Below are 16,355 nucleotides of genomic sequence, written 5' to 3'. Positions count from 1 at the left end.
GGTCACACAACAGGCATCAGTGAACTAACAGCATTTTATTCCTACATCTCTTCTTTTTTTTATATATGTGAGTAATATAACAATACTTCACAGATTACAAAATAGAATACAAATGTTGTTATGACATAGCATATAGGTCAACTTACGGGCTTTGAACTCACAAATATTTCAGTTTATGCCCCGATGATCCTATTATCTTCTCAATCAACAACATCCAACGTTCATTCTTCCCATTCACACCTTTCATAGTAGTCGAGGTCTAACTTAGATACATTCTAGGACTCTACTCAGAGGATAGCAACCATGCATCCCAAAGCTGATAATTACTTCTTTGGGTCAATAATGACTTGTGTCCCTGAAGGTCTCTCTGTTTTACTTTTTCTATAGTCACATGCATCTTCATTTCACATTTACAAGCTCGAAAAGTAGGCGGTTATTCAGAATTCCAACACATGAAAATGGCTTTGTCAACATGAGTGATACACTTAAGAATTTCATGCTACCAGCTTGGAGCTTTAAAGATTTAGCAAAGAAATGCAGGTATGTCATTTTACCTGTCCACTCAATCGGCTGTCCCAGAAGACCCTCCAATATATAGTGTGCATTTGTCTCCAAAATGCTTGGAGTTTATGACATTCAGTGAACATATGACAAAAAGCATCACTTTGATAGTTGCATTTTATGCATAAATCTGATTCCCATAGCTGCATTCTGCCCCCTTTTTAATTGGGTTAAGTATAGTCTATGCAAAATTTTGAATTGAGTGTCTCTCAACTTTACGGAGCGCAGATGCCTATACTGTGCTGTACAAGCAGCTATAATATCTGTCTCCTCCAGTGTACGACCTAAATCCTTGCCCCACTGCTCTGCTCATTTAGTAATATGAACTGTATCATACTGAGCTTTATTATCAGAAATCCAGACACCAATTTTGTTGAATTTCGGTACCCACTCAATGAAAGTTTCATCCTCGACAGTAAAGGCAACATGTTTTAGATCTTGCCACTAATCAAGCAACAATGTCATGCTTGAAAGTACACAAAAAACCCTTTTTTGGAATTAGCTATTCTTCCTGCAACTGTTGGAATGAATAAGGAGGGTTAAGTTCTGGATGCACGAACTGTCCCGAGCAATACAAAACCATCTTTTTCCAGGTTTGAAAAAAATGTTAGGATCCAATCCTCTTGCCCAAAAAGAATACAAATGGAGTTATGTCACTTCTACTATTATGCAAGGCTCTCCACCATCTCAGTGCTTTTCTGAATGCTGGGACCCAGAACCCCAGGTCCCACTCATGAGAACCCTATGTTTGGGAAAGTGAAGTTTCCTTTTACAGGATGGTAAGGGTATTTCAGCGCCTCAAATGCATCTTCTGTATTGATTTTATGGTGCCGGGATACCCAGTCTTGTATATAACAAAGTAACGATGCCACATTGCATGCTCGATGGTCTGGAAGAGCCAATCCACCCTGACTTTTTACATTGCATACAGCTTTAAAGTTAAGGCCTGCTCTCTTATTATGCCAAATAAATGCTACTGTTAAAGACTGAAACATATTTAATGTATTTGTTTAGCCACACTGGCAGCATCTGTAAGCTATACAGAATTTTTGGGAGCGCTGCCATTTATATGACAGCGCACCTTCCTATTAAGGAAGGATAACGGGTTTGCCATCCATTTATTAAGGAGTGTTTTAATGGTGTCTAAAGCCAACGTGATATTTTGGGCATGCAATTCCTTCTTGGAATGAGCTAGCCGGATACCGAAATATCGCTTGGTACTAGTGTTCCATCTAAGAGGGAAATGGCTCGTCATCTGTCCTTAGGGGACATATCTATTGGAAAGGCCTCAGATTTATCGTAGTTTACCTTTAAGCCTGAGAAAGACCCACATCTCTCAAATTCATCTTTATTATATTCTCCAACTATTCCTTTGGATTACCAATAAACATTAGCATGTCATCAGCAAAGACATTTAATTTGATGTATTTCCTCCCTATGACAATACCTTTGGAACCAATCATGCTGCATAACTTATGTGCCAAAGGCTCTAATGTTAATCTATATAACAGAGGTGGAGAAGACAAGCCAAGACTCTAATACTACCGGACCCAATGATCAAGGAAGGGCAAGGTGGCATTCATGGGGGTTTGCCCACAAGCCCTGAAGAGGACAGCGAGGATGAGGGAGAGGTCCCAGCAGAGGAGCACACATCTGCAGGCTTTCAAGGAGGAGGAGAAGAAGGACAGTACCTGGCTCACAGATACCAAGACAGCACTCCAGCCATCTGGTGACAGGCTGGTGATGAGAGGGAAGGCAGGCAAGCTGAGGTAGACATTTTCTCTGATAAAGAGGAGGATCTGTCCACTCTAACTGAGAGGCGCATGCTATAAATCAATGCAAAAGAGACGGACAAGATAGCAGGCATAAGGCAGGACATCCAGGGCCTGAAGGATGTGGTCTGTAAGGAGATGCAAGGCATACGCCAGGAGCTGCAGAGCATGCGTGAGGAAATTCAGGCCCAGATTGCTGTATGGAGGGAAATGCTGAAGTGGATGCCACCCTGCCAGCTGCTGCCACCATGCAATGCTTCCCTGGCATCCAATGGGTCCCTGTATGCAGCCCCCACCAGCATTTGCTGCACCACCATCATGGATCGTGCCTCCCCATGGGGCAGTACCATTTATCCCATTGCCGGCTTCCCCTCTTGCTCCACCACTGGTCATGATGATGCCACCTCCTCACATGCCAACACCACCTGCACCAATGCAACCTGCCACCACTGCAGAAAGAGGCTCCGACAGCACAGGTGGGATCCTCACCCTCTGCCGTAATGGGGGGTGGCCTCACCTAGTGCAGCTGCTGAAGAAAAGAGGGCCCCCCCCCCACTGCAGCCAGAACATCTTCTCTCTCCATGCCTCTCCTGCAGCTATTGCCCCCATGTCCTCCAAGGGCACTGTGTTAGCAGTGAGCGGGCACCGCTGCAGAGGAGCACCAGCTGGAACAGCTGAAAGCACCAGAGCTTCCCCCCAAAAAAGAGAGAGAGAGTGCCCAATGAAACATTAATGTGTTATTTGTTTCTGCATCTATATCACTGTAACCCAAAGGGCCATAAGAACATTTATGGAGACTGGGTCCCCTCAGTGCTTGTCCCAAGGTGTAGGTCCTTTCTACTGGGGGGAAAGCTGACCTTCAAGGCCCAGACAGTGTAGTGAAATCCCTCCGGCGTTGTGCTGCTGTGCTGGCTATCAGTGGTAGAGGTGCAGGGAACAGGCAGGACACAGATTGGGCGTTCAAATTAACTTTACTATGATTCTTCAGGGATAAATAAATGGCCAATCAAATAGATAACTGTTCCTTTACATCTGTGCTCCTAATGGGATATTTACAGCACAGACTCGTCTTCCTTTTCTCTCTGTGTATGTGTTCTCTGTCCTGGGACAGAGCTTATCCTTCAGAGAATATCCCAGCTGGGCAGGGGATTTCCTACGTGTGAGGAGGATCCTAGTAATCTCAAAAATCAGACTTGACATCCACACAAGTCCAGTTTGTCTCCAGCCTGCGTCCTGTGTCCTAAAGGGTGCAGATCCAGTTGTGGGTCTCCAAAGCTCATTCATCTGCTCATCGGACTCCTTCTGACGTGACCTCTCATTGGGATAGATCTGCTGCCGGGAAAAACAGACTAATACGGCACAGCTTCAGCCACAAGGAGGGGCGGCACCAGGCATCCTCACAAACCAAAGAGGGGGAAACACGTGTGAAGCCCCAAACACCCTCTGAGGTGATAAATCACTGCAGTCCCTTCACCGGCAGGAAGAGGAGCACCCAGATCTTTTTACACCTGGCCTCTCCCTAACCGGACTGGGCTGGGGCCTCACCACAGGTAAAATCCAAACAAAATGTCCAAACTGTAACAAAACACAAAAGTCCCTTTCCCTAAAACTAGAGGCAGATCCTGACAGGCGAAGGGCGCATAGCAAGAATCTCCTCTCAAAACATGAGCTAGGCCAGCCAGGCCTCGAATCGGGGGAAACCAAAACAGTGCCTCATTCTTTGAAAGCCAAACCAAAAAGATCACGCCCCACTCCTTTACTCCCCCCTTGTCACTAAGGAGCTATCTTTTACAGCCAGCCTCTAAGGGAGGTGCTGTTAAGAGATGGTATCTCCCACTAAGCTGGAATACCCGGGGTAGGGATCTAGAGCAGTCTAATGGAGACCAGGGGTTCTCAACATCGCTACTGTAAATAAATACACCAACGAGTGTTCCTTTCCTACGCAGCCTGCTGCTGAGTCTGGAGATGTATCTCCTGCAATTCCTCCTGGCTCAGGTCATTATACCTCCTCCACCTCTTCATCCAGATCATCACGATCCCTCTGGAAGAGGCAGACCTTGGGATTCGTCCAGGTTGTGAAACATGTGGCAGGCTAGAAAGATCTCACAAGCCTCTGTGGGGGTTGTGCAGAAGGCAAACCCCTAGGCTCCGTCCAGGCACCATTTTGATTAGGCCAAAGGCTTTCCGAATGACTGCCTTGGTCTGGCCTGTGAGGCCTGTAGTAGCGAGCACCTGAAGCAAGCTGTGGATTAGCCAGCAGGATCGGGAGCCAGGTTCTGAGCAGATATCCTCTATTACAGAGAAGCGCAGAGTTAGATATTCCTTAAATCTCAGGCAGCGGGGCAGTTCCCTGGGTTGAGGTTGGAGCAGGCCTCCTGGGCCAATGATGTAACCCAACCAAGATGTGAGGGAGAGAAAAGAGCAGAGGGCTGATTGCAGTGTGAGGATAGTGAGAAGAACTGCGTGCCTACACAGGAGCCAGCCTGTGGCGATGTGCCCTGCCCGGAAGAGGCCACGAATTCCTGCCTGCGAGAGGATGCAGGCATCGTGACGGGATCCTGGAAACCCTGGCATCACAAACCACCCGCACGGTGAGAGACAGAGAGCCCTTGCGGTGGCTTTTGTCACTTCCCCTGTGCCCTTGCAGGAATGTGAGTGCAATCTCTAGCCCCCAGGAAAGAGGGGGGGAGTATGCAGGTTGGTATAAATCAGTCATTACTTCTTGTTGCTGCGGTTTGCTCTGAGGGAAAGATATTTATAGCGATGTGTTTTTCTGAGAAATCCAGCCAGAACTAACAACAAGCAAGGAGGAGGCAGCCTGGCTTATTCCAGCTGGGTCCGCCCTAGAAGTGCCTGGAAGGTGCTGGTGGGCCAAAAATGCCTTGGCGATAATGGCTTTGAAGTGTACTGGAAAGGTGTGTCCGTCCCCCCCCCCCCCCCCCCCGTGGGTGGAAGGGCAGGATAAGAGGCGGAGCCCAGCTGGGAACAGGTGGCCCCCCTGCCTCCAGGAGAAGGCAGCTCCTTAACCCTCTCTGGTGGAAGCGAATGTGTGAGTACACTGCTGGAAGCTAAGCAGTCTACTGCTGTACATGCCGAGAAGAGTAAATGAAGCCAGAATCTTCCAGAAGAAAGCCTGCAGTCTTGCCTGGTTTCTGTCTCCAGCCTGAAAGTTACTCAGCTATTGTACAGATCCCTTTGGAAAATACGGCTTATGTGCGAACCCTTCACATATCAGTTGTTACGTTAGCCAGAAATGTAGGTGTCATCTCTGAATCTGGCTTACCTTTTAGGTCACGTCAAGCTTCTGGTGCAAAAATCCTTTTGGACACTATGAACGTTACGTAGATTAAAGCTCTAATCCGATCTGGCAGACTTTTGGACATTAATTCTCCCTTGCACTGATTAGTAATGTAATTCTCTATTTTTTGGGGGTCTTCCTGCATATACGATTAAAGCCTCTGCAGATAATTCAGAAGGCAACGGAAGGATATAAACCGGTGCACCCAAACTCGAGCATATGCCTCCACGTTCTGAACTCTCTGCCTTGGCTTACAATGATTCGCAAAGCTTTAAGGGACGAATCTCCTTCTTATTAAAAATACGCCTCCCGGTTAGAAGTCCAAGATCAGAAAGGACAGTGTTTGCGTGATAAGATTATTCGTCTTGCAGATTCCGGAGAGAGGCTGTTTTGAGTGGCAGGTGCCTTATTGTGGCGCCAGCTTCCAATTACCATATGGGAACAGGGCCTGCTCGAAGAAGAATGCTTTAAAGGCAGTTAAAGATGCAGCTACTTAAACAGGCTTTTTATTCATCAAGAATGCATTCAGACTGACTCGTATAATTTTCATATCACTGATCCATGGCCTGCCTATTTTCACCAACTACTATTTTAAGGTCTATTGATAGGTTTTTAAGTTTTGTTATGTTTATTAATTTGTTTCTACGAGAGTAGTTTTGTAAACCGCCCAGGACATGGGATAGTGCAGCCTATATAAATGTTTTTTAAAAAATAAAATAAAACATAGGTGCTTCTACGCCGTTTTTGCACACATAACTCTTTGGAAAACTCACCCCGTACATTTTGGGAGTGTAAAAAATAAAATATAGAAGATATCTGCCTCGCAGCCCGGATTTAAAGGTGGAGGGCGGGGCAGGTATGTTCTAAGGTATTGCACGCACACTGCTTGGGAAATATTTCCCTGGGCGCGCCCTTGGACTCACCCGTTTGCCGTTTGGACCCGCCGGGTCACCCAGTCCCTCTAGCACTTCACCCTAAGCCCCCACCAATTCAACCAGCCCTCCTTCCCAAAAACTGAATTGGGCAAGCCATTTACATTAGCAGCTGTAAAATTGTTTGGTCCGGTTCAGTACAGAACCAACATGCGCGCCTGCTTCCTCACCCTTAGCCTGCAGTTACCTTTTTCACATAAAGCATATACGAGCATAGATTCAGCTTTTCCACATTGAAAACTCACGACTTCATTTTTATTTCTTGGCTGTGCAGCTCTTTCAGCTTTTGCCTTCCTGTTTAACTCCAAAACTCTGAAACGCACAGACCCCTGAGTCTGTTGCTTTTGGCACTCGCCTAATGTGTGTTGACTGCGGTGAAGGAAATTGAGAGACGCTCCCTGTACTGTTTGCATACTCCTCCTGGAAAACATGTCACCTTTAAAGGTGCATTTCTCCACAATAGAATTTCAAAATCCTAATTAGCTTTTATGTTAAGTGCTAATTGGCAGTCACGTGTGCAAGCCTGGGAATCTGTTCAAAGCTCCCCAAACTGCAGACGGTGAGGCAGTAAGGCAAATGGGTTTGTTTCACAGGGCACAGGCAATGCCTTAGAAGGAGACGGTGGCAAATAATACCAATCCCTAGAGGGCTCATGGCTGAAGGTGTGCTAAGATTTCATGAGCTGGAAACAGTTCAATAATCCTGAGTAATGGTAAAACTGGCAATTTCATATAGGAATTTCTACAATTAATTTGCCTTTTATTAGTTTTATAGTGGGAGGATCCAACAGAGTATCACCACAGGATGTTGTGGGACCATCCACAGAATGTGTACCCCCCTGACACACTCACACACACTCACACACACTCACTCATACCCGGCACAAAGCGCGCTGATGTGAGGAGTAGGAAGTATGAAAGCTGGAAAACACAGTAAATTATTTAAAAACAAAACCCAGAGCTTTCATTTCTGTGTTCCTAGGTCTAAGGTTTCCTTTTATTTTAAGGAAAACATGGGACCCAGTTACTTAAATGTTTGCCCTGCTTATCTGCCAAGTTTAATGACACGCGTCCACAACCCCTTACGCAATCATCCAAAACGCACGCCCAACCCCCCCACCACGAAGCTAATAGCGCTCTTCTTCACATGTAAATTCATGTGGATGAGGCTATTCGCTATTACCTCCTGGTGCAAAAAAAAAAGTGCACCCAGCGCACAAATTTTTACCCTCAGAAATTAAAACCTGCCCAGAGCAGGCGTTAAGTTTTGAGGAGCCCCTAAAGCTGACAGAAAAGCAGAAAATACTGCTTTTCTGTAACGGCGATATTGAGTCAGAGGAACTTAAAATAGGAGTTAGGTAAAAAAAAATAATAATAATAATAATGTGCGGGCGGTCAGGTTAGGAAAAGGGACGCTTAATTAAGGAGCATGCATTTTCCTCACCCGCTGACAGCCGACCTCTCCTGGATGCCCGCTGCCGAGGAGGCGCTAGTGGCTCACAGTTTCCCCAGCGCCTCCTTTTTACCGCGGAAGCCTATTTGCATGTTGCATCGGGCGCCCCGGAGAGGTCGATGGGCGCGCTCTAGGAGAGCGGGCGCTCAATCCCGAGCAGCCGTGTTCCGTGTGCCGATATCGCAGCAGCGCGGCTGGGCAGTGATATCTGCACCCCCAGATTAGAGCTCATCCAGACAAGATTGTTCGGCCAGGATTTGCTCCTCCTCTACCGTTTTATTATTGGTCTGGTGGGGGGGAAGCATCTTTTAAACTGCCCGCGCCGGATCAAAGTCTGTGGGTACGTTTTATCCTCAAACTTTGCACCAGGTTTTAAAGAGAAGATGTTGCGCACATTCATTTCAAACCTCACCTTCGGCTTCAAAGTACCCTCCAGCATTGCCATCTGCTTTTCGTGCAAGTAAATACCCCTTAGAAAATGCGTGTGCATCCTCTGATGTGCACACATCTCACTCCAGTTAAAAAAAGGGGCACGATATAGGTGTGGTTTCAGGTTTGGGTGGGGTCTGGATGCTCCAGGGCAGGGCCAGGAGATGTGCACACAAATACTTGGGGGCGTGTCCCCAGTCCCACTGCCATGTAACTTTCCTTCTGCTATGGAGGAAGTGTAAGTTTAAAAACAAAACAGCCATCCCTGAGGGGTTTACAGGGTCTGGGGTATCTGGGCAGCGTGCAGGTTATTAAACCAGGGGGGTTTGGAGGATCTAGCTCTACACTGGGCAAACTGCTGGAGGAACTGGTGAAACTGGTCGTGGCATGGATGTGTGCCGGCTGTATAATAATATAACTTACATGGCAGAAACCTGATTTGCATGGTTGGGCGTGGCTACTTGCAAAATTAGGTGTACACATGCTCGCGCCGAGGCTATTTTACAACATATGCATTTTTAGCTCTAAATCTTAGCTGCCAGACCCTAGACCATTCCTCAAGCTTTGCTAGACCCCTCCTCATATTTTCCACTTCTTCCTGGTTGTCTACCCTCTTGCAGATTTTGGTATCATCTGCAAAGAGACAAAGCTTTCCCGACAATTCTTCCGCTATTATGACTCATGATTCATGTTGAAAAGAAACAGTCCAAGGACTGATCGCTGAGGCACACCACTAGTAAGGCCTCCTCTTAGAAGTGATCTCTGTTTACCACTACCTTTTGTCGCCTCCCACTCAGCCCGTTTCTAGCTCAGTCAGGGCCTAGGCTCAATCCCGCTTCTGGGTCGATTGATACCTGTGTTAGCCCTGCTGGTGAGGCGAGTGCTCTGGGAGTGTCCTCACTGGAGCTGCAGCAGGAAGCTCTCATTCTTTCCCGGGAGGAGCAGGTTCCTCCTGGCTTACCAGCAGAGAAAACAGCCAATGACCCTGTGGCGGCGGTACCGGTGGATAATATTGCCCCTGGAGTCTTGGCAGGAGGAGGAAGCAGAGTTGGAGAAAAGCAGCGAAGGGGCAGTTTGTTGAACCTACCAGAAGGCGTGGTTGGCTGGAAGAGGTGAAGGAGTGGTCTCAGGTATCTGGGACTGAGATATAAGGTATCTCCAGGGATGGAGGGTATCGGTTTCCTGGGAAACCTTGGTGCTGTTGGAATGCCCTGATACATTTAAGTTTGAGAACGTGTGGGAAGCTAAAGCTGCTTCGCGGCTGGCTCTATCTGGGCAGGCCTCCAACCTCTCTACCCATTCGGATGGTCTTTACTCTAAAATTGATTTGCTACAGGCTGAGATCCCCACGTTGAAGGCAAATTATGAAGGCTGCAAAGTCAGAGTGAAAAAAACATGAAACTAGTGAAGCCATGTTGGTTGAGGATAATGTGGCCTCGCCCAACCAACTTGAAAATTCAGAGAATGTGCTGCAAAGAAGAAATTTGGGGTTAATTAATGTCCCTAAAAAGTTATTTCAGTTTCTCTGCATGATACGTTTAAGAGATATGTAACAGAGATCTTACAGGAGCCACTTGTATCCATTCCTTAAAGCTTTGGGTAACTGAAAACCACCAACCCAGGGTCCTGTCAAACCTATAAACCAGTGGTTCCCAACCCTGTCCTGGGGACCCCCCAGCCAGTTAGGATTTCAGGATACCCACAATGAATATGCATGAGAGAAAATTTGCATGCACTGCCTCCATAACATGCAAATTTTCTCTCATGCATATTCATTGCGGTGCAGGTGTTTATTCATATATATGACAGATATGAAGATGAAGTGATTGACAGCACTGATGGATATTACATTGTGTGGCCGCCAGGGCCTGTTGTTTTGCTGTGAGTGCTGTGGCTCTTTGCCGCCCTCCTCGCCCCCGGAAGCTGCCGTCCTGTGCAGATGCCCATGTCGCACCCCTACCACCGAGGAGCATTTCTGAAAAATACAAGCTGCTAGGGAAGTCCAATGAAAGCTACGTAGATCTGTGAAAATATACTGTCCTTACAGTCAATATACCAAGTATATCGCTGTAAAATTGATGATAGCAATTGCAAGGCACTTTATTGCACTTTAGTATATCCTCCTGAACTGCAAAGTCTGGAAGTGGCTTAAATTGTCAGAAAATGCTGTATAATTCATCAGCCAGGCAGAATAGAACAACAGATAATGGTCTCTCTGTCTCGTCCTCTCTCGGTGTGACAGGAAGTCTGCTTTCTTTTACCAATTCTTTTTCTGCCAGGATTTTATCATGAGGTCCCACTTCTTTCACCCCAGCCCAATGAAAGTGCTGCACCACTCTTCTCGGGGGGGGGGGGGGGGGTAATCTGTAGGGTCCCAGCCTCGGGAACTCCAGGCCAGCAAAGCAGTATGCAGCTCTCTTAGGCTTGTGAAGGCCTTGAGGTTTCGATGCCTTGCGTCACCCTGCCTTCCCCCTGTTTTCTGCTCGCCTCCCTCCCAGCTAAAAGTCGGTCTCGAGTGGCCAAGAAGGCAGGGGAACATCTGCAAGCTGCGGTGACTGCTTCCTTCCTCTGGGAGGCCATGACGGCTGCCACCAGAGTCGCAGGCCCTGAGGCAAGAGTTCAGGGATTGCGCCTGTTCCCTGGGCCTCCTGCCCTGGGAGCACTGAGGTGGGTCGGCACGGGAGCCTAGACCTCGCGTCTCAAGCGGGCTTCCCTTTCTCTAGCTCTCTCTCTCTCTCTCCTAACTCACCTGGCTAGACCACAGCTCTCCCTATAGTAAAGACAGCAGGGCTGCACCCCCTTTGCATGCACCGTCCGTGAAGGCCTGACTGCAAGTGTGGAGCCTTCCACGGTGACTTTAGGTAAGTGAAAGTTCATCTCCCTCTGCCTGTGCCCCTGTGGGGCAATTTCCAAACCATCCACCTCAATGCAAAGTTCAAACTTATACCTCATTTTCAAAGGGAAAGCGCAGTCGTTTGAAATGGCGTGAAGTGTCAACGACGCCACCTATGCTGTTTCACGTCATTTCTGAAAGAAAATGAAAGCAAGGCAAACAAAATGTCATTAGTTTTTTTGTTTTCATTTGTTTCACTGTGGGACCTCCCCTGAACTCCATTTTTAAAAAAACAAGTCTCACTTCACCTGACCACACAAAAGCCTTACAGGTTTTCCTCCACTGCCCTCTGACCCCCTCCGACCTGGAGTGACAGGGGTCCAACGAGGAGCAGGAGCGATGCCCGGTCACTCTCGCCCTGCTGAACTGAGGCTGGCCCCATGCTGCACTCAAGCCAGTGCTTTTTTAAAATACTGCAGCGGTGAGGCAGGAGTGGCTGGGGATCGCTCCTCTCCACCTCTGGACCCCTGACATACTGGGTAAGGTGGAGGGGGGGGGGGGAGAGTTCTGCTGGGGTCCAGGGGTGCTACAAAAGCCCGGGGGAAAAAATGAATCAAACACCTTCCCCCCCTATCCCCACCAATGGCACAAAAATGGGGAAAGAATGGTGCAAACATTCCCTTTGAAAATCACAGTGGGTAGAAAGGACCCATAGACATTTCCTCCTGCTTTTTGTGTGGGTAATTATGACAAATAATGCATGTAGGTTTGAAAATACAACCTGTCTACCTTTATCTTCTCATCCCACCCAACTCGCCCCTGAGAATGCCCCCCCCCGGCTGTGAAGCTCCATGTGAGCTTTATCTAGACTGCGTGAGGACAAGGGGCTTCGAAAACCATCCTCCTTACATCTATAATTAGGACAGGCGAGCTGATTCAGTTTTACCTCTGAAATCTTTTGGGCTGAAGGTCTTCATCTCAAGTTGCATGACTAGAATCAATCCTGAGTCAGACCCAAGCATTTTTTTGACTTCACTCAGCATTTCTGAGGCAAGCTCAACTCTAATTTCTCACGCTTCTCTGTCACTTAAATCCTCTCAGCTATTCGGTACCCCCCATGAATCATCCTGCTCACCAGATACCTATCCCCAAGGCCACCAGCTCAGAAGAAACTGCTTGTGACGCTTTCACCGGTCTGTATACTGCCACTTGCGTCTGTTCCTGGGATCCAATCCCTGAATGAGCTTCCCTGGTCACTCAGGGACTCAAATAACAGTTAAAGTTATTTTCCTTTACAAAGTCCTCTGGATGGGAGGCAGATGCCTTCCCTACTGAGCCAGCCACTCAGTTTCTGAAGTCTGGCTTCAAAAGCTCATCTCCAACAAACAGATCCAATGTTCAAAAAGTCTGGCCCCACTGGGCCATCTCTCGGGATGGTTTTTCTCATCCCAGGATACAACCACCCACTTGGCAGTTCTCTACATAAAGTGTCTTTATCGTAAGTCCAAACCAACAGAATTCCCCGCACTCACCTTCCTTGTGATAGTGGTTGCAGTCCTTCATACCGTCGGGGATATCCAGTGTCCAAGTTTCCCAGGCAGCCTGTTCCTTCCTCCTCATTCCCCGGCAGAAGACCGAGACTGCTCTACTAGGGAGTCCTTTTTATTCTGTGGAAACTCCTCCTCCTCTGCCCACTGATTGGCTCTGGGGAGGTCCCACTCTTAATCCCCCACACCTGTGGTTCCTCTGTCCTTGTAACATCCGGGGGAAGGAATCAAGGGACGTCTCTAGCCTGGTGTTGCTGTATTTTCCTTCCCCCCCCCCCCCCCCCCCCCCCCCCCCCCCCCCCCCCCCCCCCCATTTCCCTTGAATCTTTGGTTCCTAGCTTTCTTCTTCCTATCTTACACTGCTACTGCAATCTGGCTTCATTTGTCTACTTTAAACAAAAATCTCAGGACGAACACCAACAAAAAAGAAACCCCTTATAGATCTTTATAGTCCATTTTTAAGGCTCCAGCTGTTTCTGAGAATTGAACTGTAGGATGTTACATTTTACACTTGGTCTAGTGTTGGGACACCTGCTGTCGGGATGAAACGGACCTCTACAGATTCTGCGATGCCAAGAAGGGAGTACTCGAGGTTAAAATTAAGTCCAGAAAGTCATAAAATGGGAGTTGTTAAAAACCTATATATGTATTTTACTATGTTGCTGCAAGGCTGCTCATGAATGCAGGCAAAATTCCCATGCATGCCGTTTACCTGTCTCCTGTTTATTGCTATTTTAATTATGTGAATAATAGATTTGTAGTTCTTCCAGTCATGTGCGGCAGCCTTCCTGAAATTAAGTCTGATAGGCAGATGGCACTCTCCGCTTCCAGTGCTCACATCAGGGGACTGGAGAAGCATTTGCATTTCAGGACCTCATTTGGGAAGACTATAATGCAAACGGAAAATACAAAACGGGTAGAAAACACCTTCACACGAACAAGCCATGCACTTCCCTCGAGCGCACTCCTTCTTACTCTGCCCTTATCCAACCCTGAGAGTCAGGGAGCAAGCACCATAGTCCCATCCCATGGACCCCAAGACATTGCTAAATAATCACTTTCTGGCATGGTTTCTCCGAATGTTTATTTGAAACAAAATAAGCAATAATGAGAAGGGAAGAGAAATAAAATAAGAAAAGCCTCAGTGCCTCCAAAATGAAAAAAACCTTAAAAGCCTCTGAGCCTGTCCCCTCCCCCTGGATACCTTTTACCCCATCGTTGGCCTCAGGGAGGATGATTTCCTGGCTCCCCGCATGCTGGAAAAGTACAACGTACTCGCAGCCTTTGCTGAAGACTTTCAAAGTGACATAAGTTGGCTTTGAAATTCCTTCCTTAATTAACGCCACACACACAGTCATGCCCGCTCCAAGCAGGGTAACCTGCGCTTGCTAGCTTGCAGGCAATACTTTTGGAAATACAAAATTATGCGCGTGGTTCATATTGCCGCCCCCAACTCTTCTGTAATGTTCCTACATGCACTGGTCCCCACTGGACTTCCAGTTACACTCGTACAGTAAAGCAGGGCTCAGGGAGCCCAATTTTCAAAGCAATCCACCCATGCCGCACAGTCTGCCGGGCGGATTTTAAAAGCCCTGCTTGCACGCTGGCGTGCCTATTTTCCATAGGCCGCCGGCGCGCGCAGAGCCCCGGGATGCGCGTAGGTCCCGGGGTTTTTCGAAGGGGGCGTGTCAGGGGCGGGACCGGATGATGCAGCGTTTTGAAGGCGGGGCGCGGTGTTTCGGGGGCGGGACCGGGGCGTGGTGCCGGCCTGGGGGCATGGTCCAGGCCTCCGGACCAGCCCCCGGGTCGGAAGACTGCACGCCAGCAGTCCGCTGGCGCGCGTAGATTTACGTCTGCAGCCTTGCGCGCGCCGATCCAGGATTTTAGAGGATACGCGCAGCTATTCGCGTATCTTATAAAATCCAGCGTACTTTTGTTTGCGCCTGCTGCGCAAACAAAAGTACACGATCGCGCTGTTTTTAAAAATCTACCCCTGCATGCGTGCATGAGTCCGTGAAAACTGAAGCTAGTATTTTATTATCCGTGCTGCGGGAGCTGCACAGTTTTTAAGATGCCCCATATTTCTGCCCGCAGAAGCAGGTGTGTAGAATTCGGCACGCATGGACACTGCGTATTTTATGGGGGGAAAATAACTGTAACAATTCATCACACAGAATAACGCAGAATTAAACGTGGAGGCAGGTTATATTTTAAAGGATACACACATACACCGTCCTGAAAATACTTAACTGCGTGGGCACTTGGGGTCACCAGTTTGCCAATACTGCCACCCAGGTTCACCCAGACCTTCACCAGCTCACATAGACCCGCCAGCAATTAGCCCGGACCCCACCAGTCACCCCCCCCCCCCCCCAAAAGCTGCAAACAAAAGACAAGTGCGATTTCTGTGGCGAGAGTGAACTGGCAGGCGAAAAAAGGTTTCAGACAAGTTTGGAAATGTACTGCCCTTTTCTCCCCGTTAAAATGCACGCGCGATACTGCGAGTCCACGCCCGCGCGTGAGGTTTATAAAATATCGTGTGCACATGCCTAGGCTACTTATGCTCGTAGATGCTGTTTGCACATGCACAGCCCCGCAGAAAGCTTTGACCGTCACCTCCTATATGCGTAAGTCGCTTTGAAAAATCAGGCCCATTGCGCACGCAGACTTTTAACGCTGTGTGGAAATAACGCCAATGGATCCTGCCTCCTCAGGTCGACGCCGGTGCCGTTTTGTGGTACGGTGGGAGGCAGGACTGACCAGGGAATCTCTCCTGCTTGGTTTGACTTTAAAGACCCCAGCATCTGGTGAGGGGGGTGGTCAGATCCTGGGGGGGGGGGGGGGGGGTGGCGAGCCGGGGCCAGGGCTGGGAGAGAGACTCAATTAGGAAACAAAATAAAGGGGCTCCATTTTGTGTTACTCTGCTTTCAATTTGTTTTCCAAATGTTGTTAAAATTTCCCGTTTGATGACAAATGAGAGTGCATCCCTAGAATGGGGGGGAGGGGGGGAGGTGGATAAATATCTTCTGTTAGAGAAGGACTTGACCTGATCTTAAGCGGTGACTCCTGGCCTGACACATTCGCCGGTTAAGGCCCTTGAGGCAGAGGAAGGGGCTCTGGGAGGACCTTTCCTTAAATTATGCTCTGAAAACACCCTCCCCCGCCCCTGCGGCACTGGCTGGTCAGCTCACTGGTTCTGATACGCAACACTGGCCCATGTTCACTTTTGGCCCAGAGAGGTCACCCAGGTGGTCTCTTCTGCCGCCCGCTTTTTGTAGATTGTGATCTTGCCAGTGAGCGTATTCGACCCTACATTTATTTATTTGGACAAATCAATAGTGGTCACATCAGAGGGAGCTTCTGGTGAGCCTTGTGGATGGCAGGTGATCTGATATGTCAGAGGCTGCCAGCGTGTGACCTCATCAGTCCTGACTCGAATGACAACAAAGAATCGGTCCCGAAGCTAAGCAATAACTCCGTAGAACGAACAAGGGGCCAAATCGTGCCTCAAACACTGAAACTCAAAGTGCA

At 48.2% G+C, this 16,355-nt stretch overlaps 1 long non-coding RNA gene across 1 annotated transcript in view; it reads right to left on the bottom strand.

Moving 5' to 3' along the window:
- Positions 1-12,900, bottom strand: part of LOC115088481 — a 56,568-nt gene extending 43,668 nt beyond the window's left edge. The window contains exons 1-2 of the long non-coding RNA XR_003855784.1: positions 12,810-12,900; positions 11,392-11,471 (exon numbers count right to left, since the gene is read on the bottom strand). This is a non-coding gene — a long non-coding RNA (uncharacterized LOC115088481). The remainder of the gene's footprint in view (positions 1-11,391; positions 11,472-12,809) is intronic.
- Positions 12,901-16,355: the final 3,455 nt, after the last annotated feature.

Source organism: Rhinatrema bivittatum, chromosome 3 (genome assembly GCF_901001135.1).
Source record: "Rhinatrema bivittatum chromosome 3, aRhiBiv1.1, whole genome shotgun sequence".
In the NCBI taxonomy this organism is placed as follows: Eukaryota; Metazoa; Chordata; class Amphibia; order Gymnophiona; family Rhinatrematidae; genus Rhinatrema; species Rhinatrema bivittatum.
The sequence above is the reverse complement of the archived record's forward strand: the minus strand, read 5'-3'. Positions and strand labels throughout refer to the sequence as shown.